This window comes from Nicotiana sylvestris, chromosome 9 (assembly GCF_000393655.2).
Source record: "Nicotiana sylvestris chromosome 9, ASM39365v2, whole genome shotgun sequence".
Lineage (NCBI taxonomy): Eukaryota > Viridiplantae > Streptophyta > Magnoliopsida > Solanales > Solanaceae > Nicotiana > Nicotiana sylvestris.
The window spans coordinates 47,447,675-47,472,704 of NC_091065.1; the positions used below are offsets into that span (position 1 = coordinate 47,447,675).

General features: G+C 37.6%; 1 pseudogene; it reads left to right on the plus strand.

The window, feature by feature from the left end:
• The first annotated feature begins 58 nt into the window (after positions 1 to 58).
• LOC104218969 (FRIGIDA-like protein 3) lies at positions 59 to 8,377 on the plus strand (annotated as a pseudogene).
• The last annotated feature ends 16,653 nt before the right edge of the window (positions 8,378 to 25,030 follow it).

The following is a 25,030-nucleotide window of genomic DNA, read 5'->3' on the forward strand; positions in this document are numbered from 1 at the left end:
AAAAAAGAAAAAGGAGAGAGAACATATACGTGTGTGCGCGCGCGCGCGTGTAGTGGTTTGTGTCGAGAAGCTGTCATAAAATAGCAGTCAACATTCCAACTGACACTTTCCTCTTTTCTCTCTTTGCGGCATCCCGACAAAGAAACCCTTGTTCCAAGATGGTCTGATTCTCCGGCGAAATTTGCCGCCGACCTATCATTTTTCTCCACCTGTCACCACCAATCCAGTAAGTCCACTTTCAAGTTTGCTCTTTCACTCAACTTCCTTCAGATCAAGTCTTACTTATTCATCAAAACTCGGTTTTGAGCTATGATTTTACCAAATTTGTGAAACTTTGCTTGTTAAAATGCTCAAGTTAGCTCCTTTCATCATGTATAGCTAGGTTTTGACATTTCATCTTGGTAATTCGGTTTTTCTTTGCATTTCTTTTTCAGCTCCCATTTTCCGGCTAATATTTGGTTCTCGTGAAATTATAGTGCACCGTTGGCTGGTATGCCGGAGCCTCTTCTCTTTGGCTTTGTTTCTTGTAGCAGTTAGTTGTGTCCTCATGTTAATTTCGTCATCTCATTCTTATCTTTTACCCCTTTTGTTATTTTATTTTATGCAACTTTACTTGTTTCTATAAATTTTCAGTAAAGTTTATTACTTCGTGTTTCGTATGGAACTATTATCTGCTGTCTCTTAACTCTGTCTTTCGTCTTTTAGATTCCTGGAGTAGTTCTGTTACGACACATTTGCACCATACCTGATGTCGTTGGCTTCATTTGATAATCTTATTGTTTGGAATAAAACTTCAGAAGAAGGAAAACCCGCATCTATAATTAGGTAGAAGCAGACCCGTGATTTTAGACCATCCCGTACACTATTTTAGTGTAGGTGTGAGATGAATTTAAATGAAGAATCATTGCCGGTAAGTATACAACTCGTTTGGGATTGAGGCTAAGTTGTTGATGGTGGTGGTGGGAACTTATTTGTATTTCTAAACAAAATTTCAACTGCATATACAGTTTGAGCTGAAAAAAGTAGGTGCGAGCTTGAGCTGAAGGCAGCAGGTATGACAACGTGCTGCCACAAGGCTACATCACTTTTGATTGGAGATGACTCTTTTGCTGCCTCGGATGCGTGTGTTAGCTATTTGACATTAATGATAAGTCAAGTGCAATGAGCTAAGTAAATTAGTCTTTTGTGCGGATTTTAATTTTTAACCCCATAATAAAAATATGGAGCAACTCATTCAGACAACCAAGTGTAGGTACAGGTTTGACCTCGTAGTACTTGTAATATAGGGCATCATGATATGATGAAGGTAACTGGAGGTCCTATTGTGCTGTTAGTCTTGCAAGGGTCAAAGTTAACTTGTCTTCTCTCTCTCATCCTCTCTGTCTCCCTCTCACCTACCTCTGTTATCTTCATTTTTCTCTTCTTCCCTTGAGCCCTGATGAAGAACTTGGTTTTTGTCAACCTAAATCTTAATGATAAGTTTCTTTTAGTCCTGAAGCATGTAAATGTAAAGCGGCAGGATATGGTACTACCACATTGTTTTCTAGCATTGCTAATGTTAGAATGTTCCACATCGGTTAAAGGGAATGAGTTGTTCTCTCGTTATATGATCTTGGGCAATCCTCACCTCAAAAGCTAGTTTTTTAAGCGAGAGTTGTTCAAGATCAATCAAGGAGACAACATCCCATTCCCTCAACCAAAGTGCGACATTCTAACCCCCCCCCCCCCCGCATTTGGAGCATCGACAATATAATAGAGGAACACACATTGGGTAACCCAAGAATATGGATTGGTCTGCATTTGATACCATTGCTAGAAATGGACCTTATTAAATTGTATTACCATATCATCTAAAAGCTTAACCTGGTAGAGAGAACACTCTATTATATTCATATCTCAATAAGCCTCGTTACGTGTTTCTTTTTCCTGGGCCAAACACTTGGAAATATATTTTTGCTTTTGTGATGTACTTTTGATGTTTTGCATCTCTCAAGCACAAAGAAGAGCGAAAAACAAAAGCACCCCGCTAAAGTTTTTCACAAAACTAGCGAAAATGTTCTTCTAACGTGAGAAGCTTTGAATAAATGAAGAACAATGAAATAAAAAGTAAATCACGTTTTTGAAGCAAGAGCTTAGAAAAACTAATCTCCAATCTTTATTTTCAGCATATTAAGCCCTTTAAATAGGCCTTACAATGAATAAAATTGATAAGGTTAGGGAAAACAAATCTTAATTAAACTAGAATAAGAATAAGGTTAAGAAAACCTATCCTAACTAAAATAGGAAAAAAATTCTAGTAGGAATGAGATACCAACTAACAATCCTAGTTTGACGGAACTACAAATATAATCCTACAAAACAAGAATTAAATTACTAGGAAATAAGAAATAACAAATCCTAATCTTTAAGGAAAAAAAATCCTAATCTTGAATGGATTCTTCACTTCTTGAATTTCTTGAAATTTAGCATTCTTGATCTTGCATCATTTTGGGTGGCCGTGAGATTTAAACGCAGGATCTTTGCTTGCACTAAAACCATGTTAAAAATAAAAAATACAGAGGAGAATCCTTGGTGAGGAAATTCTCGCTGTGTAGTAACCAGTGACATTTGAGAAATGAAAAAGACAGGCACTACACATTTTTCCATTGTCCTTCAGTATTGTTTGTGTCACCCACTTGTTTGGTGAATGTTGTGCAAAAAACAATACTACCACAAGGTTCAGGACCTTTCGGCGAGCAGAACCCAATAAACCTCTCTGGCAACCGACCTTTCACGTGCCACCACATGCCGGCATAAGTCAAATCTCCGACGGTGCGTCATCTCCACTCGCCGTGGCGGCAGGAAGATGGCCTTCTTTAATGCGGATCGTTGATCCTGGGGTGGCCTGGACTGCCTGGTGATTCCGGTCGCTATTCCTTTTCCAATCGAAGACATTTTAGCAGCGTAACATGTCTTTGTTCAAGGATAAGATGGGGGAAGCGAGGCTTAGATGTTTTGGGCATGTGAAGAGGAGAAGCTTAGATCCCCGTAATGAGGTGTGAGCGATTGGCTTTGGTGGGTATGAGAAGATGTAGAGGGTAGCCTAAGAAGCATTTGGGAGAGGTGATCAGGCAGGATATTGTGCGACTTCAGCTTACCGAGGACATGACCCTTGATATGAGGGTGTGGAGGTCGAGAATTACAGTAGTAGGTTAGTAGGTAGTCGAGCGTTTTTCTAGCTTGTACAGGGGGTTTCAGGGTTAACCAGATAGTGTCTTATTCTTAGACTGCTATTATTTCATGCGATTTTCCTACTATCTTACCGTTGCTACTGCTTGTTGCTATTGCTTCCTTCCGCCTAATTTTTGTTTTGGTACTAAGATTGATGTTACTTTCTTTCTGACGTTTGTGGTTGATACTGCTTGTTTCTATTGTTGCTTTTCATTGTCTTGAGCCGAGGGTCTACCGGAAACAACCTCTCTACCTCCTAAGGGTAGGGGTAAGGTCTGCGTATACACTACCCTCCCCAGACCTCACTTGTGAGACTCCACTGGGCTGGTTGTTGTTGTTGTAACATGTCTTGGTTCTCAATGAGTTGCTTCTTGGAGAAGAGAACGGTGTTTTACTTTCACTTACTAACAAAAATGGCCATCTGCAATATAATCCGTACTTTGTCCTCATTGTACACCGCCTTGATGGTATGTAATCATACATCCCAGGGAAATGTTTGACGTAAGGCTTTACCCAAAAAAAAAGAAAAAAAAAGGTTAAACACTAGGCTTTAGCTTTTTTCCCTTTAATTTTTCTTGAGTGAACAGACTAGTGTGTAGAGACTAATAGGTCAGATCATTAGGAAAGGCTGATACTGCTCGAATAAACATAACAGAAGTTTTGAAAAGGTCATGGTCAAGCTTAAGTTTAATTGAATGAGTAGAACTCCGAATTAATCTCTCCTGCTTCATCACTGGCATCTCTGTTGTTTATGTTTCTTAAGCTCTCCTGGTTTATCCCTGGCATTTCTATTTTTTCCTCTTCTTCTTCATGAGGTTCACTGTTGTTCGTTAGAAGCAAATCATAACTTCATTTCTTAAAATTCTCTTTAATAAAGCAGTAGGTATTTTATTTTGGGAATGAGTCTTGCTGATGGGTAGAGGATTCAGTTAGGGAGCATCTATGGCAGATTGTACAATATAGTGAATTTCAACTTCTGATATGTAAGAAGAGTTTGTGTAATTTATGTTCTGACCTCAATCTTAATTAGGTTTATCTTCCTACTGGTAGGCGAGGGATATTTATGAACTTCTCAACAAGTGATCTTCAAATGATACAGAAAAGTTGAGAAGTTTAGAAATCAAAACTTTTCTAGTTCTTCTGGATATCAAAACTGAATGCTTTTTTGGTCATATTATTAAATTTCATTTCCAAACTTCTTGTCCTAAACTTTGAAGTGATTTTTAGGACTGTCTGCCATGGAAGACACACAATCAGTTGCAACATTGATGGACTCTACGACCTCTAAGATACATCAACTACAGAAAGCATTTGCTGAGTTGGAAAGTCACCGTGCTATTACTCTCAATCTGAAATGGAAGCAACTCGAAGAACACTTTGATGGGCTACAGAGGTCCTTGAAAAGACGTTTCACTGAACTGGAAGAACAAGAGAAAGAGTTTGAAACAAAAATAGTTCAGTCTAAAGAGCTATTAGAGAAGCATCAAGCAGCTGTTGTTGCTAAGGAGCAAACTTCACTTGAGAGGCTCCAGGAGAAAAGAGATGCAGCTGTCTCTGCTATTGCTGTTGCTCTGGAGAAACAAAGGAAGCCTTATTCTGCAGAACCTGTAGTTATTAATAATGAGGATCAAGGTGGCCCATCTTTTCTAGAGGCAAAGCCCATGGTTTCTGGGACAACTGAGAATTGTACAGAGGATAATAGAAAACGGTCTGAGAATGCAATTGTGGAAGTCAAGTCTTATCCAGAGCTAGTGAAACTATGCCAAGACATGGATCCAGAAGGCCTCCATAAATTTATATCAGACAACCTCAAGAACCTAGCTGCTGTAAGGGAGGAGATTCCAATTGCTTTTAGAGCTGCAGGTGACCCTGCCTCTCTGGTTCTGGACTCACTCAAGGGTTTCTACCCCTCAGAAGTGTCAATTTCAGATGCTAAAAAAGATGCAAATCTGTTAGGCCTTCGACGAACTTGTATTATGCTGATGGAATGCCTTAGCATTTTATTAACCACGCTGGAAATCGATTTTGTTCCAAGTATAATATCTGAAAATGTAAAGGAACATGCAAAATCAATAGCTGAGGACTGGAAACCTAAGTTAGATGAACTTGATATTGATGCAAATAACGGGAATTCCTTGGAGGCTCATGCATTCTTACAGCTTCTAGATACTTTTGGTATTAATTCCAACTTCAACCAGGATGACTTATTCAAGCTACTTCCAATGGTTTCACGTCGTCGGCAAGCTGCTGACCTCTGCCGTTCTCTTGGACTGTCTGACAGAATGCCAGGTGGGTGTCCATAACATATCTAAGTTAAATCTTCGAGATTTTCTTCTACTTTTTCTTTTTGAGTATTTTTGACGAGTTTTTCAAGGACCCTGTCTGCTTCTTCCCCTGCTTTCTGCTGCTTCTTTGTTGTCCTCTCTCCCTATTTCTCCTTATTCTTTGACTGACCAACCATTGAAGAATATTCTTATTGGAGTAAAGTCGGGGTCACTCAATCCAGGTTCGTTGCACACAGTATAGGCTCAGAGACTGTTAAACAATGTGGCTGTAGCCCACCTTGATTCATTTGCGCTCAAGTGTCAGGTGGATTGTGTTATATGAAGTTTGCCTCTACACGGTTAATGCCAGTAATAGTCATCAAATTTCCTATCTTTAAGTCATTTCAGCTTTCTAGCTTTTTATGTGCCCATGTCCAGAGTTCTGTTGTCTCTTTGTCTTGCTATTCAAGTTTATAGTGAAATGGATAAAAATTATATTTTTAGAACTTCAGATAAATTGCTATAAGTTCTAACCTTTTGCATTTCAATACAAAAACAGTACCTTTTGGTGAAGTAAATAAATATTGCAAATAGATAATCGTGGTTTGATCTGTGTGCGCATGTACAGATTTGGGTAAGAATTGCAAACCAGTATACGCAACTAGGATGTTTTGTAGTGTTCTTTGAAGGATTCATGTGAAGTGACCATGGCGTCATAACTGTTTGTCATGAGTTGTCAAAGCTAAATGCATATACAACGTAGATTCAACACCAACGAAGAAATTAGGACAATCTTTGTGGGGCAGAAGTAAAAAAGCTATTGCCTGAGACTCTGTCAATTTCTTTTCTCTTGGACATCAAACTTTACTCACATGCCTTAAGGATTGCTCATGTGATTCGTCTGGTCATCTACCACTACATCTCAAGTTCTATGGATGTTTCTCTTTGTCCTATTTGTACTACCTCTTTTTTCTTATCAAATGGACTAAGATTAATGAGAAATTTGGTAACAACATCCTTAGAACTTGTTTGATACTGACGTTGTTATGCTATAATATTCTATTATTATCTCCCTTACTTTTTATTTCCTATTTTCTTCCTTCAGCATTTCGCAATGTCAAGCTGGCCCCTCTTGTCACCTCGAGAGCTGCATGTGATATGCATTTCCAAATCGTATATGTGGCTTAGGCAGTAAATGTAGGATTACTTCATGTTCTATGCTAGTTAATTCCACTTAGCAATATCTGTTAACTCATCCTCGCTTGCAATTTGTGGAGTACAACTTACCCAGTTTTTTTTTTTTTTTTTTTAAAAGAAACTTTGTGAAATTTCTTTTTGGTAGGCTCTTTTTTACTTGCCCTCCATGAGGCAGGAGCAGCGGAGGTGGGGTAGGGGGGAGTGTTTGGGCTGGAAGGTCAGCCAGAAGATTAATGTCAGTTGACTGTTATTCTCCTATCCTGTTTGTGGTTAGTATCGTGTTTGATCTAATGAAAGAATGGTTAAGGTCAAAAGAGGCAGTGTAGATTAAATTGTCAGAGAAAAAAGAGTAGGGCATGCATACCTCCTTATAAATGTGTACAGAAGGAAAGGAAGCATCCCTGGTCACCACCTTGGAAAAGAATATCTTGAGTAGATTTCTTAGCTACAGAGATCAATATGTCTTAGAAAAAAGAGTGTGGCAGCTAGAGTCCTAGGATAACACCACTTTTTATTTTTCATGAGGTCTTGCATTATTTTTTCCCTCAGAATTCGTAAACAGTTTCAAATTCTAAGTAATTGTCTAAGCGGCAGCCAGAAAAGCATCTTTGTTCAGAAATCATATTCTTACCTTGTCTAGGTGTTGTCCATCAACTACGGCTTTCTACCAGTAGGAAACCATATTCCGTATGATTTAATTGCCTAGGCTCGGTAACTCAGGTTGCCTGTGTACATGAAATTCTGACATAGATGTTGCTTTCTGATTGGACTTCTACAGGTGTTCTTGATGTCTTGGTTAGCAAAGGAAGGCATATAGATGCTGTTAATCTAGCTTTTGCCTTTGATCTGACTGAGCGATTCTCACCTGTTTCTTTACTGAAATCCCACTTGGACGAAGCAAGTAAAGCATCTTCACATGTCAAATCTGGAAACGCTTCGCCTACTGTACAGGTTTGTTCCTCTGCCTTGGTATGTTTATCTTGGAATTCTCATTTCAATCACATTCTAAAGCTTGTGCAAGTGCTTGCGGTGACACATCTATGTAACCTGTCTGATGAGAATTAGTTTTTCCTGAAATAAGTCTGTTTGATTACCAATAACCAATTGTTTTTTTCCTATTCTAGAATGATGTCAATGAGAAGGAACTGGCAGCTCTAAAGTCTGTAATTAAATGCATTGAAGACCATAAGCTTCAGGAGCAATACCCAGTGGATCCCCTCCAGAAAAGGATTCTCCAGTTGGAGAAAGCAAAGGCAGACAAGAAAAGGGCAACTGAAGTTGTGAAACCTCAAACCAAGAGACCTCGTGCCAATGGTGTTGGGAATGGACCCCGAGTAGCTAACACTGCCACTGACAAGAACTTCTATGCTAGGACGACTGATAGGTACCCGCAATATGTGTATGACAGACCATATGCTTACCCCGTTGGAACTGACACCCATGTTCCATCATTTTTGGGTAGCACTGCTTACAACGTTCTCCCTGGGCATGGAAACTTCTTTGGAAATGGCTACCATTATCAGGCTGCTTACCTGCACTAATCAGTAGACTTTGACAATGATCGCTATAGCCAGTAGTGTTAACCCTGGAAGTTTGCTTAATTTGCTCATATGCGCAGAATTAATACTGAATATAACCTTGTTAACATTAGTCTGTTGTAATAGCTGATACTTCTAATCTTTTCATATATGCACTATCTTTGTTTATATTCTTCATCAAGTTACTAATGTAGCTCCTTTCTCATGTGTTGTTTCTTGATGGTCTCAAGATACCCTTGTGAGCCAGCAAAGGTTCTCACTTTACCTTGTTTCAATCATTTTTGCTGGAAAATATTCTTCTTTTTTTAATTTGCTCTGGGAAGAAGTTTGAGGTCTACTGGCACTGAAAAATAAATATTCAGTTGAGAAGTGAAGTTGTAGTACTATTAGAAAAGAGTCAAAACCATAATATGTGTTATAAAGCTGCTACACTCATTTTGTCTCTATGGAAAAACTGAAATTTGGCCTATAACTGGTAGCACCTAGATTGAAAGGTGGTTGAGTAATGAGTGCGGAACCAAAATATGGTTTATTTTTACTAAAAATACTCAAATAAGTGTAAAAAAAAGTTACCAAAGTATATATAACGCCACTAATAGTGGCGCTATACAGTAACGTTAACTGTACCGTTACTGTATAGCGCCACTATTAGTGGCGTTATACTGACAAACTTACATAGCGCCATTAATAGTGGCGTTATATGCCTTATACTTGAAGACATAGCGCCATTAATAGTGGCGCTATACCCCTTAATACAAATCCCCCATCTTCTTCTTCGTTCCATCTCCGACTTCCATCTCCCTCATTTTCACTTCTGGTCCCTCCCCACCACCACCACCGATTCTGCCCCCATTTTAAAATTTTTTTTTTTTTTTGGGTCTCCCCGTCAGATAAAAGTTTAATATTTGTGGTCCCACTGTCGAGTAGAGCTTCGTGTTATTGTGGATTCACTCTTCCGGAGTCAAAATTTCGATCTATCTACATTTTAAAAATTCTAAATCGAGGTATTTCGATTTATTTTAAGTTGAAACTTTTATAACAATGCATATTACTTGATGTGTATGTGTTCTATTTCGGTTTGTGTTTATTTTTTCCCAAACTAGCATGTTAAATTTTATCCGGATTTAATTTTAGTGTTGTATAAAAATATGTAAATTAGTCTAAAAATGTGTTTGTTAATATCCTCATGTATATTTATGTGTTTTTATGCCGTTTAGTTTAGATTATTTTTTAACGTAGTAAAATGCATACTTTATTAGCGTAGTGAAACGTAGACCTTTTTAGCGTAGTAAAACGTAGACCCCTTTAGCGTAGTAAAATGTAGAGCCTTGTAGCGTAATATTGTGTAGTAATTGTTTAATTATCTTATATTCTAGCACGAAACCCATATATATATATATATATATATATATATATATATATATATATATATATATTATTTTTACAATTTAGTTATTAAATAAATATGAATAAAAATTATTTAAAAAACATAAAATTATTAATGATAGTTTGGTACCACTGAGCTTCAGAAAATCTAGCACGAAACCCATAATTATAAAAATTATATATATATATATATATATATATATATATATATATATATATATATATATATATATAATTTTTAAAATTAAGTTATTAAAAAATATGAATAAAAATTATTAAAAAAACATAAAATTATTAATGATAGTTTGGTACCACTGGGCCTCAGAAAATCTAGCACGAAACCCATAATTATAAATATATATATATATATATATATATATATATATATATATATATATATATATATATATATATTATTTTTACAATTTAGTTATTAAATAAATATGAATAAAAATTATTAAAAAAACATAAAATTATTAATGATAGTTTGGTACCACTGAGCTTCAGAAAATCTAGCACGAAACCCATAATTATAAAAATTATATATATATATATATATATATATATATATATATATATATATATATATATAATTTTACAATTAAGTTGTTAAAAAATATGAATTTAAATTATAAAAAACACACATAAATTTTAATGATAGTTATTAAAAATTATGAATTTTCAGTTGACGACATGGATGCACCTATACATCCCGGCCCTCGGACGTCGGAGCTACTACCCCTACAGCCCCAGCATAGATCCGAGCATATATGGGGGGGAGAGTTGCTAGAGTTGCTTATGCAGACTTTTCGGGGCAGGAGAGTGGATTTATTGTGGGAGTTTTTGACTCCTCCCCGCGTTCTACATCCTCGTGTGGTCCATCACCTGGAGGAGATGGGATTATATAGGACCATTAGCATTGGCCGGATACAGCTCGACTATGCTTTGATCACAGCGTTGATTGAGCGGTGGCGACCGGAGACGCACACTTTCCATCTGCCCATCGGCGAAGCCACCATCACACTCCAGGACGTCGAGATTTTATATGGCATGTCCACCGATGGCTTGCCAGTTTTACTGCCTGGGAACATGAGATATATTAACTGGGCTGCATATATGGATATGCTGCACAGGCTCACGGGCTTCAGGTCCGAGGACCCAGATGTAGCAATTGGGAGTAGTCGTATGCAAGTTGGTCCCCATTAGAGACCACTTGGTGCAGATCCACGATACTATCACCGACGACTCAGCGGAGGTGGATGTGGAGCAATATACGAGGCTGTTGTTGCTCCTTCTATTTGGGGGGGTCTTGTTCCCGAACACTTCGGGGAACCTAGTGAGCCTTCGTTTTCTGCATCATATTGCGGACTTTGATGATACAGTCAGCTACAACTGGGGTGGTGCTGTCCTATCTTTTTTGTACAGGCAGATGTGCCGGGCATCCATGGGCACACAGAGAGACGTTTCTGGCTTTCTGCCACTTCTACATGTGACAACTTATTCAAATAATTTGTCGTTTACTTCCAATTCTACCTAGTTAGAGTTAATCTTTACGTCAACTTTCTGTTTTAGGTTTGGGTGTGGGAGCGATTTCTGCAACTTCGGCCACCTCTACCACAGCTACCGGCTAATGTACATATTCCTGATCTCCCTCTAGCTTGTAGGTGGGTATTGCGTCGTAGACTTGCACGAGAGTATCATGGCCATCATAATCTCCCCTTCTGTAGGGATGTGTTGGATTTTCTGGAGGATGCACAGGTGAATATCTAACTAAACTTACCAATTAATTTTTAACTAGGTGTTGCGCAAACTAACGGTTTGTGTTATTATTTGATAGTTCATCTGGACGTCGTACATCGAAGAGCTGATAGGTACCCTGCCAGCGTATTGCACGCACGGTCGCCATATTTGGAGGGCTTCCGTCCCTCTCACGTGCCTCGATATTGTTGAGCATCATGCCTCAGAGCGAGTATTTCGTCAGTTTGGATTTCCGCAGTCTATACCGACTCAGCCTGCATGGGATCCTTTACATTATGAGAGGGATGATAGGATGAGAGTGGACGACACATTTATTGAGTGGCTGACAGCGCATTTGGGTATTTGGGACAGCCGAGGGGACTTGACCCCAGCTCCGCAACACTTTCCTATCGAAGTTTATATGGCATGGTACCGCACTGTTTCCCGACTTTTTATCGGGAACCCAGTTCATCAGGTAGATGGTCGATACGTCTCATACGCCGGGAGACATGAGGCTCTGGTATGTTTTCTGTTATTATCAATTACTTTAATAGTAATTTCTAGTCAAATACGTAGTTTATATTAAAAACTTTTGTGCAGGCGATTGGATTGCATACCGTATATCGTATGGGGCAGCAGATGCAGAGTTATGTCCACGACCCTGTGATCATGCAGGACTATAGTCGTCGCTTAATGGATGTGGCTGCCCAGACACTGCAGCGAGGCCAATCGGATCAGCGTTTGGCACACCAGCCAGATTATGTTGACCCAGCCACATACCAGCGAGGTCGTGGTATGCCACGGGGTGGTGGCCGACGAGTTGCTGCTGCTCCACGACGACCTGCTGGTGTTGGACAACGCGGTCGTGGGCGGAGAGGAGGTCCCCAGCAAGGGGGCTTTGAGGCTCCTGCTGATGATGTTGCTGCTGATATGGGAGGTGGCATGCATGAGACCGACATTCCGTCTTACAGCCTTGGCATTTATGACACTCCAGGGACGTCGCAGGTGACCCCATCGGGTCAATTCTTGATCATGGGCTCGGATTTTCAAGGAGTGGAGTTGGGTAGATATTTCCCTGGCCCGTCTACCACTGATGAGTCTCGACCGATCCGAGATTTTGATAGTGGGCACCGACTGAGTTATGGCAGCTCATCACATGCGCAGGTATGAGTTTATTAGTATTAATTTTATTACTGTTTTTACTATAACTTATTTATTTTGTTTTAACTTTATTAATTTACTTTTTTAGGCTTCATGCGATGCTGCGACAGATGACTACATTCAGGATCCAGACACGATTATGGTAAGACAATATAAATTTTTGTGAATTGTTATGTAGTTTTCTATACTAAGTTTGATATTATTATGTAGCCTTCTACTGGACCTGACAGCACCACCGATACATGTCATCCTGTGCCGCATCCGACCATAAGGAGACGACTTGATGATGATGATCCTGATAGCGTACCCGGGCGGCAGGGGATGCGCCTCAGGCCAACGGCTACTTTGAGACATACCGGATGCGGGACACATTGATTCGGTCTTCCATATTTTTGTTTTTTTGATGTAAATAATATTTTTTTGTACATTAACAACAATATTTAGTCGAATATGACAGTTACTTTTTTTTAGTTCTCATTTCGTTTTATAGTTTTTGGTATAGTAACACAACAACTTAAACTTAACTTCCACTTAAATTAAAATAAAATTTAGTACAACAAACAAGGAAAACATTACTACAACACAAACACAAACATAACAGGCCAACATAATAAAAATACATGACATATGAAAATGACACTAAACACATACACGTCAATGCTCCATCCTCAGTTGTCATTTATTCTTCGCTCCAACCACTTAAATCGTTCTTCCATTTGTTCTTTTTCTTCTTCTAACTCTTTCACTCTCGCCTTCACCTCCGCAAGTTCCCGTTTATATTTTTCGTTGCGTTCCTTGTGTGCTTCACAATTCCATTCTGCTCTCCATTTTTTATCTTCCACCTCCTTTAGTTTCTCCCTCATATTTGTAATAATTCTATCTGCCTCCTTTTGTATTCTATGCTGGTATAACAACATATTATGAAATTCCTGTAATCTATCCCTGTAGCTTTCCTGATAACATGGTTCCTCAGCCCATTCATCAAATTCACAAGTAGGTTCGTCGGGTTGCTTGTACAACTTGTTCATACAGCACCAATAGCGGCGTCCAACGTTAGCACCTTCCCACCCACAATCCATCATGCATGGTTTTCCACATAAGCAAATTGGTGGACGACCAGGTTGAGCCATTTGTGAACTATTTGCTTATAATAAAAACCTTACTTACTTTTAATGAAATATTTCTTGGGGGAAATTTTTAGCACACAAAATAACTACAATGACCCCATTATTTATAGGCTAAACAATACACATATAGCGCCATATCTAATGGCGCTATATTAGATAGTGCCATATCTAATGGCGCTATATTAGATAGCGCCATATCTAATGGCGCCATATCATGATGTTGACGAGACGACTTTATGTCAGCCGGTCACACATATCTAATGGCGCCATATCATGATGTTTTCAGCTTTTTCAGTTTGACAAGACAAGACACACATAGCGCCATATGTATATTTTGTGTATTAAATATCGTGATAGCGACAAGACAACACACATAATAAATATACCGATAATTATATTAAATTATTATTTAAATAGGTAAAAAGGGAAAGTACAAATCATAATTAACAAACAAGAAAATATTATTTCATAAATACTTAAATCGTATACATAACAACTAATTATTACAACATGAACTCATGGGTAGTTAGGTACAATAGAAGAACACCCGCCCTGAGCTTGATTATTGTTGCCACCCAAAGGACATTTTCTACGGTCGTGGCCTGTTTGCGAGCATATACCACATTTGCGTGCATATACGATATCACTAACATCCATTTGGTTCCGTATACGCGTTCTCTTCTGCACCTGTCTTTTACGCAAATAGGACTTGTTACACACCATTTTAAATGGTTCTGGGGGCCAGTAATGCTCAGAACCCACTGGTTGCAGCTGACCACTATATGTGTTTAGGTATTTGGAAACACTATATTGTTGATCAATATAGTTGGTCTCCGCATAACCAACACGTTGAAAACACTTGATGGCATGTGAACAAGGCATGTGGTAGATTGACCATTTCCCACATGAGCATAACCTTGTGGATTCATTTACAGTATGTACATTATTACCCCGATTATTATGGATAGCGGTGCGAACTTCAAAAATACCTTCGTTCGTTATCATATTGCAAAAAGGAATGCCAATGTGCTCGCCGTCTGTATTTCTCTAATCTCTTCATAGGCACTGGCATAAATTCAACACCCCTTTCCATCAATTCCGTTGCAGCTGCAGACCGTTGTACAAACCTCTCCGCCATCTGCTTGAACGACATACGCACCATGGCTGTGACGGGCAATCCTCTTGCCGACTTTAATAACCCGTTGAAGGATTCTGACACGTTTGTAGTAAGAATTCCCCAGCGTCTGCCACCATCTGCATGCAACGTCCACTTTTCAGGATCATGTCGCATTAACCAACGATATGCTGCATCGTCTTCTTGCCTGATAGAATCCATATGCCTCCGGAATTTATGTTGTTGGTGGTCTGTTGCTGCCATCCACATCAAATCATGTAGATCTTTTTTGGGATGTGCCTTCTTGAAATTGGCCTTAAAGTGCCTCACACAGTAACGGTGGTATGCATAAGGTTCTTGCCAGGCAGGAAGGTTCTCCACAGAACTTAATATACCCCCGTGCCGATCAGATATTAGACAAATACCTGAACGATGTTTGACAACGTGCTCTTTCAAGTGGTTCAAAAACATTGTCCACGTCTCTGTGCTTTCATTTGCATAAATAGCAAAGGCTAGAGGAAATATCTGTCCATTTGCATCCACAGCCACGACTATCAATAGCTTGATATCGTACTTTCCATAGACATGAGTTTCGTCTATGGATATGACAGGCCGGCAATACGGAAAACCATCAATTGCTAGCTTAAACGCCCAAAACACGTAATTGAATATATATTATGGTTTACCCGGACTCCGCTCAAGCTTTCCATTCAATAACTGTTCCGGGGTTAAAGTGCTGCAGTGCAGCCATGTAGCTAGGCAGATCTGCAAATGACTTATCCCAGTTACCATAGACTATTTCAAACGCTCTTTTGCGCCCAAGATATGCCTTTCTTTTAGTAATTGTGTGGCCATATTCCTGGTAGACTGCTGTAATGCACTCTTTGATTTTATACCTTATGGACGCTTCGATGTGCGGAATAAGTACAAGAGATATCAAGTCAATATCCAAGTTGAAGTGATTCCCGTTGAAAGTGTCCATTTCGCATGTGTGGGTGGGAATGTATTTACCCACTTTCCACATACCTGTTTTCTTCTTCGACGCACGCAACATCCAATTACATGGCCAAAACCACCTGCGGCAAATAGCCTTGTATACCGTCGGACTTGACTCCGATACCTGCATCTCACGACACTCTTTAACATTGTGCATTTTACAAGCCCTGCTTACGCGTGCTTTATCAGGAAAAAGCATCCCCTTTGCAAGCACCGTTGGTCTAGACTCATCCCACATTGCTGTCCGGATTTCATCAAAATCCCTTGTGAGAGCTTTGAGGACGTATTTTCCAGATGAAGAAGTGATACATATAGAGGAGTTAGAACTGAATGAGAAACCAGGGTGGAAGCTTTTCTTTGACGGGGCTGCTAATGCAAAAGGAGTTGGAGTAGGAGCAGTACTTATTTCAGAAACAGGACATCACTATCCTGTTACAGCTCAGCTACGTTTCTATTGTACCAACAACATGGCTGAATATGAGGCATGTATTTTGGGCCTACGATTGGCTGCAGACATGGATGTTCAGGACGTCTTGGTCTTGGGAGACTCGGACCTCCTAGTACATCAGATCCAGGGTGAATGGGAAACACGGGATTTGAAGCTTATACCATACCGACAATGTTTGCACGATTTGAGCAAGCGATTTCGATCAGTGGAGTTCAGACACATCCCGAGAGTTCACAATGAGGTTGCCGATGCTTTGGCCACTTTAGCATCGATGTTGCACCATCCAGACAAAATCCATGTTGACCCATTGTATATTCAGGTTCGTGATCAGCATGCCTACTGCAACATAATAGAAGAAGAAATGGATGGCGAGCCATGGTTTTATGATATCAAGGAATACCTCAGGATGGGGATATACCCGGAGCAGGCAACCGGAGATCAAAAGAGAGCCATTCGACGACTGGCAAATGGATTTTTCCTCAGTGGAGGAATGTTGTACAAAAGAACCCCAGATCTGGGATTGCTGAGATGTATTGATGCAGGTCAAGCCACGATAGTGATGACAGAGGTACATGCTGGAGTCTGTGGGCCCCATATGAGCGGATATGTGTTGGCAAAGAAGATTCTGCGAGCGGGATATTATTGGCTCACTATGGAGCATGATTGTATCAGTTTCGTACGAAAATGCCATCAGTGTCAGATACACGGAGATCTGATTCATTCTCCACCAATGGAATTGCACACAATGTCCGCACCATGGCCATTTGTAGCATGGGGCATGGATGTCACTTACAAGTTGTAATGTGATGACATTCCATGATGGACGTTTTCAGTTAGGTGATGACTACCGGATGGGTCACTTGTAAAATTCATATCCGGCCGGTACCCCTATTAAATAAATGAGCGTTAAAATTTATTCAATACGCAAAAATATACATAATTAACACACATGGAAATTGAAGTTTACCACTCTTCTTGTGAATTATGGAAAGCATGGTATAAATTATTTTCTCGCTGCTCATTCGCCGACGGTGATAAATTTAAATCAAGAAAAATTCCTTCATCTGGAACATGTCCGGCAAAAACTGATCCAGAATAACCACCCGATGACTGGGGGTTATCTCTACTACGCACAACCTCATTTTTTGGAACGTCTTCGACCTTCACGTACATCTCCAACATTGTGATTACAAGAAATTCCCGGCATTCGTCCGGAGTCCTCAAGAAATCACTCAAAGTGTCATCATCGTCGATGTTAAACTCTGAGTAAAAAGCAACCCCTTGCGGCGTAACGGAATACGGATATCTTCCGGTTACTTTGAGTATCACTGAACGTTTTCTCACACTCATTTTTTTGCATAACAACGATATCAATGTTTCGTACTCAATTGAAAGTGGCAATTTAACATTACACTTAGCAGGTAAACTGTAGCCCACAGAGTTATTCTCCATCACAACCTCACCCCCCAATATAATGATACTCTTATTCTACGTTCTTCAGACATAATGAAAAAATGCTGGAGAATTTAACAACAATAGAAACCAACAAGAGTTAAAAAAAAATTTTGAATGAAGTTGGGGCGATTCTACGATGTTTATATAGAAAATGGCTAGCCGGGTTTTTTTTTTTTTTTGTATATAGCGCCACAAAAAGTGGCTTTATACACATTTAAATTATTGAACCCAGACATTATTGGTGGGGTCAGGGTATAAGGCATATAGCGCCACTATTAATGGCGCTATGTAAGTTTGTCAGTATAACGCCACTAATAGTGGCGCTATACAGTAACGGTACAATTAACGTTACTGTATAGCGCCACTATTAGTGGCGTTATATATACTTTGGTAACTTTTTTTTTTTTACACTTATTTGAGTATTTTTAGTAAAAATAAACCATATTTTGGTTCCGCACTCGTTGAGTAATTTACTACTTTGTTATCCCGTGAACTCTAATTTCCAGTATGTCTTTCCTTTCTCCTTCTCAAGATCTCGAGTTCTCCCGCTCCAAAAGGATTTTAAAAATAAATTATAGTACAAAACATGGCTTGAAATTTTGTAGCAGTTTATATGTATATATGTTTTACTATTTGCATCACTTAAGTATAGGGTCTGTATTAATTTAAGCTTGTTCTACTCTTATAACATGACTCAGTCACTGATATAAGCCTTGTATTTCTAAATAACACACTTAGTGCCCCTATACAATGATATAGAAAGATTAACATCGTTAATAATCAGTTAATCTTTTTACCTCCTTAATATAATGGTCAATACATGGACAAAGTTGCCCTTATCCCGATCTCCACTCTCTCTGATTTCTCATAGACATGACAACTCTTCTGTTGTAATTACTACTTCTCTGTGTAAAAGTAGTACATAGTTTGTCTTTCCTAACGCTGATCTTGTTGTTGATGAATTTCTGCTTATGCTTATATTCAGGCTTTAAATTTTATCTAAATTAATAGGAACGCTCAAGGACACTATCAAGAGAAAGAGGATCAGATTCTCACAGACTGCACTTAGCTAATGTGATCGTTGAATGTTTGTGCAATCCTCAAGGATACAGCTAAGCTTTATAAGTACATAGGCCATCTCCACGCAAGGTTGCCTTCATTTGTCATAATGCAGTAAGTTTATGGAGAAATTTGACTCCAATGCTGCTGCATTTTTGGCTGCAAAATGGAGGATGAATCCGTTACTATTCTCTATTTTTTTATTTTATTAATTAACTCTTTTATATCTCTTTATACATACTTAATTATGTTTATGTAATATCTTTATAATATTAATTTTACATCTTAACTTTGCTGTATAATTTTGATAAATTAATTTTTGTGCATTTATTAGTTTTATTTAAAATTGTAAGTTAATTTTATTATAAGTTATAATTATACAAAAAATATATAATCATCTCAAAAAATGAATGGTGCAAATATAAAATATTAGATGTTGCTAAAATTGAAAGGTGCGAATATAAAATATTAGATGTTGCTAAAATTAAAAAGTAAAAATTGAAAATACATTAAAATTGGGAATAAAATAATTTTATATTAAATAGTTATATACGAAGGAATATAAATTATATGTGATGAATATGTAAAAAAGAAAAAAAATATAGAATTTCTTTAATAAAAATAAGAAAATAAAATTTAAATAAAAGATAATAATATAGTATTGAAGAGAGAGACGAATATAAAATAGAATAATCTTTTTTGGAGTAATGATTGGAGTAACTTTACTCCATTTTGGAGGAGAAAATGGAGGCAAGGGTTGGAGATGGCCTAAGGAACAAGAAGAGAAGTGAACGAGATTACTCAATTTTTTTGATGATTTTGCTTTATGGTTCAAACAATATTGCAACTCGGCATAGCATAAAAAGTATTAAAAGAAAAAATCAAATTTGAAATTTATGGGTTTCTACAGCAACTTTAAGTTAATAATATAATAATAACTAGGTTCACATTCAAATATTTATATATATTCAATAAATTTCTTATTATACAGAGTTTTGGCATAAGCAACCGGGTTAACGTAATATTTTTGAGTATTATTTACTTATATTAAAAAATTAATTTAAAGTATAATCTCTTTTGTACATTTTTTTACTAAGATATCTTGATTAGTTTTTCCATTTAGTATTTTACCTATAATAGAAATAATGTCATGTTTAATACTAAGTTGTGATTATGAATTCGTCCAAAGTATATCATTTTGAGTTTTAATTTTAAATAGTAAAATTTTATGTATGAGTGTGAGCATTTAATTTTTTATCATGTTTGAATTTATTCCCACTTTTTTCACTCACTTCCCACTTCCCCCCACTTTTTTCACTCAATATCCACTTTCTCAACTCACTACCCACTCCCCCCACTATTCCCACTTTCTATACTCACTACCCACTCTCCTCACTTTCCCTACTCATGTTCCCCACTCTTCCCACTTTCCCCACTTTCCCCAAAAAATATTTCCTCCACCCACTCCTTCATCATTCTCTCTACATATAATAACACTCACAACAAAAACAAAAAGAGGAGGGATCTGCACAAGAAAGGGAGGGGAAAACGCATAGGAATGAGCAGCTGAAAATTGGCTCTCTTTAATCGGCTTTGCTCCCTCGTAACAACAGCTCAAAAAAAATTTCTAGGGGAGAACTAGTAAAATCCTTACTCCAAAATTACCCCAACCTCAGCTGAAAAACAACCACTCAAAACCAGCAAAAACACCTGCGGAAATAAGTCAAAAAACACAGCCAAACCGAGCTACAAAACTGCTGAAAAACCAGTCATAAATCTCCATCGAAACCGCCCTCAACTTTAGCGAAAAAGAGCTGTATTTTCATTCCAAAAATCAGCCATGAAATAGTCGTTGAGGTTTGTGGCGAAGGTACTGTCCGAGGTTCACGGCTCAAGGTTCAGTCCCTGTTTTCGTTTTTCGGTCGGAGTTTGCTGTAACCAAGCGCACCTTTAATACAAAGGATTCAATTGTTGAGGTTCAGTTTTCTTCTATATCTTTATCTCTTATATCAAATGAAATAAAATAGATAAATTGTTCCATGACTTTGATACTATTTTTCGTTGTATGCCTGTAGATGTTAATATCATATTTTTTTTGTTATTTTCCTTGATATTTGTTGTGCTTTTATTTTAATGGACTATTTCTGAAATTAATGTCTTATTGTGACTGGAATGCTAAGCATGCTTTTGTTCAATTGTTATCATGATTTAGCATGTTATAATTTAGATAATATTTTAATGTATGTTGATAAATTAATTGATGAAAAGCTAGGTTTTGGTTAGATTTGAGCGAATTTAGTTTTTGCTGGTTTAGACTTTCAGTTGGATTGTGAATTTTGGCTAATATGGTCATAGGATATTCATTTAAAGTGACCCTACTTGAATTGGTTGGGTTTAAATAATTTCAAATTGTCAAGCCCAACACATAATAAACGAGTGAATAAATTTGGTCGGTTTTTCCTTAGTTAATTAGTTTCGCTTCTTCCACAAATAAATTTCGTAACTTTGGAATATTCATGAACACCGTAGTTTACTTTAGGTACGCAATTATATTGTTACAACTACGGGTACTGTTCCCGTGGCGTGATTGTGATACCTAATTTCAAATTAAGATTAAAAATAGGAGCACATTTAGTTTGCCTTTTAAAATATATAAACCTTTTCTTAAAATAATTTGAGGCGTGCCATGCCAAATAAAACCTCTAAGCCCATGGCCCTCACAAAACTAGCTAGCTTTTATAGACAATTTGAGGTATGCCATTTTCATTAAGTAACACATGGCCCTCATGTAATTAACACTAACTCTTTAAAATCGGGGTGTACCATCAATTGAATTTTCCATGGCCCTCGTAAACTTTTGTTATTAATTTAAAATTTCGTAGTTGCTTTTGGCGCGTTCTTTAAATTGATTTTCTCTTATTTATTAAATTCGGGTGTGCATTTCATGTGACCCAATTTCAATTATTAACAACGTTAAATAGAACGTGTCGTGGATCGCGAGTGCATTTCATGTGGCTTGGTTCAAGGCATGTTTTAAATAACGTTGAATCTTCCTAAAATAATTAAAAGCGGATGAATAAGCTAAAAATGCACCATAGGTTTAAAACATGTATTAAAATCAGATAATAGGCCAATTATAATAGTTTGAGCGACCGTGCTAGAACCACGGAACTCAGGAATGCCTAACACCTTCTCCCGGGTTAACAGAATTCCTTACTTAGAATTTCCGGTTCGTAAACTTCAAAAGGAAAGTCGAATTTCCTCGATTTGGGATTTAAAAATATATCGGTGACTTGGGACACCAATTAAAATATTCCAAGTGGCGACTCTAAAAAAATTAAATAAATAATCCCATTTCGAATAATGTCATTTAAATTAGAAAAACTCCTTTATACTAGCTTCGGGTGTGTAAAAAGGAGGTGTGACAGATCTTGCGACTCTGCCGGGGAAAAGAACCTAGAATCTCTGGTTCATGGCTCAAAATTCAAGCTTGGAATAACTGTTATAGTTGACTTTTATTTATTATCTGATTTTTACATGTTTGAACCTAATGTGCTAAATGCTGCTTTTTACCGCTTTGATATTGCTTGAATTGTATATAAAACTGTTACGAAATCCTCCTCCCCGAGTCTTCTAAATCATTTGGGAAGTGTGCACTTTGTGTGACTTCTTTTCTATTAGAGTCATATCCCAATTTTAGAACGAGGTTCGGACAAGTTGCAAAGCCGGTGAAACTTCTATATTCCCGGTACGCTGCCCCCCCCCCCCTCCGGCTCGAGCTGTCCGCTCGGGTAAGCAAGGTTTAGAACAATACACCTAGGTTTTCAAACCTAGAATAACACAGCCTCATGCCGGATCCCTAGTAGGAACGTTTGTTTGCATCACGTGTATTTGACTTTGGGGACTCAACACAGGGGTTGGGTCCGTCTAGGACAGGGTACCCAAATTAAAAAGACCATCCTGATGCATCTTACGTGCTACTTGCGCATCTGTTTCTTAAGCTTAAAGCTAAACATTTAAGCTTAAATGTCCACTAAAAGGTTTAGATTAAATAGGAAGCTCAGAAATTCAAAACATTTTTCTTAAAAAAAATTCCCTCTTTCGATAATTAAGAGGCAACATCCAAAAGCCAAAAATATCTTCTTTCTTCTTTAGAAAAAAAAAAGAAAACGATTGAAAATTCAAACAAAAATATTTTCCTTTTACTTTTGAAATTCCCAAAATTCAAATCAAAAGAAAAGGAATTTTTAAAAGTCTCTCTATAAAAATAAATAAACAAAAATCAGTCAAAATCAAAAATAAAAAAAATATTTTCTTTCTTCTTTTAAAGCATTTCTTTCGAAAATTGTGAAAAAAAAAAACAAAAATTCAAAAATATGTTTTTCTTTTTCTTAAAGCTTTCATGGTTTGAGTTTTATAACAGTAAACAAAAAAAAAGAGTTAGCTTATTTACTCCATTTTTGATCTTCCCGAACTACGTATGATCTGATTCATGCGGCGTCATGATACGTAGGCAATTCACATCGGATTCGATCATAGCCATAAAATTAATTGAGTGAAAAATAAACTGAAAAAAAAAGAAAGAAAATTGAGTGAAAAAAAAAGAAAAAAGAAAAGAGTGAAAATAAAAATAAAAAGAGAGTGACAAAAAAAAGATAAAGAGAAAAGAGAGTGCCAAAAAATAAGAGAGCGGCAAATAACAAGATGAGAAAACCAAGCGTGATTAAAGAGAGCTAGAAATAAAAGAAAAGAGGTACATACTGAAAGGGTTAGTTAAGGCCAAGATGAAACATGCAACCGTTCAAACACATGGTAGAAGCGTTTAACTGTTAAGTGCATTGCATCCCAACTTGCGATTTCCTATATGTTAAATGTCTCAAAACTAACAAGGTTGTGTGAGCAAATTAACCAGGTTCTGTTCAGGTGGTTGGTTTTGTTGGTATGCGGTGATGAACGCGCAACCTTGCACGCAGCCACAACATTGTGTACAAAACCGAGCTCCACCTCCCAGAAATGCCCATCCTTATTAAGATCTATATAATCCCCGATCAAATGTTCCCCAGTACAATCCTCACTTAAGAGAGCCTTTCAAAAAGAATCAGTTCACCCCTATTGGTGAATTATACTCGGGCTTGTTCCAAAAGTTAGTCAGACGAGGTCTGCTATAGCCAGTGGCCCCAAATCGGCCAAACCCCGAGTCCCTCTCGCACCGAGATGGCGCTGGATGTGAATACCACTTTGGAGCAGTGAGACACAATACATAGGACTGTTGGACCCTCAAAAGGGCAGTTGAAGATTTGATTGAAGGTGAAAGAATCATTTTTCGGGATGAAGAAGCTCCTGATGTGATGAACAATCTGTTGTCTGCCCACAACATCTGGCCAATAGTCGGAATTATTTGTGAAGCTGAGGAATTGATCCGATACTGAAGGCCATTGTAGCCATTGCTGAGACAGAAGAAAGCCCCAAAAATGGTCGTCAAGCATGAAAGTTCCCCATCAGACGAGAGTCTCGGTAGCCAGTCTTGCAATCTTTTTTGCATCCGAATTATCTCAGGGTGTGATCCGGATATTTTACTTTATTGTCTTACTTTCCGTTGTAAACATTTCTATCTTCAAAAATTGAAAAAAAAAATCAAAAAAAAAAAATCAAATGAAATTAATATTTCATTGTCCATGAATGTCTCTATTCTTAATCTTGATGTTTTCCTTATTCTTTTTTTAGTTCTGTTAAATGTGATTTTAATAACATGACATGCTTGCGGACTTCATGCCCATATCCTAAGACGCTGTCAGACTTCGAAATAAGGAATCAAGAATTAGATTGCAATGAAGATAATTTTTTAGGAAATAAAACAAAGAGTTGGAATAGCTAAAGGAAAATTGGCTCCAAATTGGAAAGAGCCACACATGGTAACAAGGGTACTGCCAAAAGAGTGTGTTGTACATGGGACACATCGAAGGAAATGTCTTTGAAACAACTGCCAATGCAAATGCAGTCAAAAGGTACTATGTTGGATCATTTATATAGCATTAATGTTCCCCGGTTGGGATAAAGAAGGCTTTCTTTCTCACTATCCAAACACTTAACCCTTTGCAAACCTATTTGAGCTAGTTACTCTTCTTTGATTACCCTCTTTGGCACCTGAAAGTGTTATTAAAAAAAATTGAAAAATGAAATTTAAAAAAAAAGAAATGAAAAATGAAAAAAAAAGAAAAGAGGAAAAAGGAAAGGAAAAAGAAAGAGAAAACAAAACAAAACAAAACAGAAAAACAAAAGAAAAAATTAAAAAACAAAAGTCCCTGAACTACGTTCGACTTGATTCCGAAAGGATACGT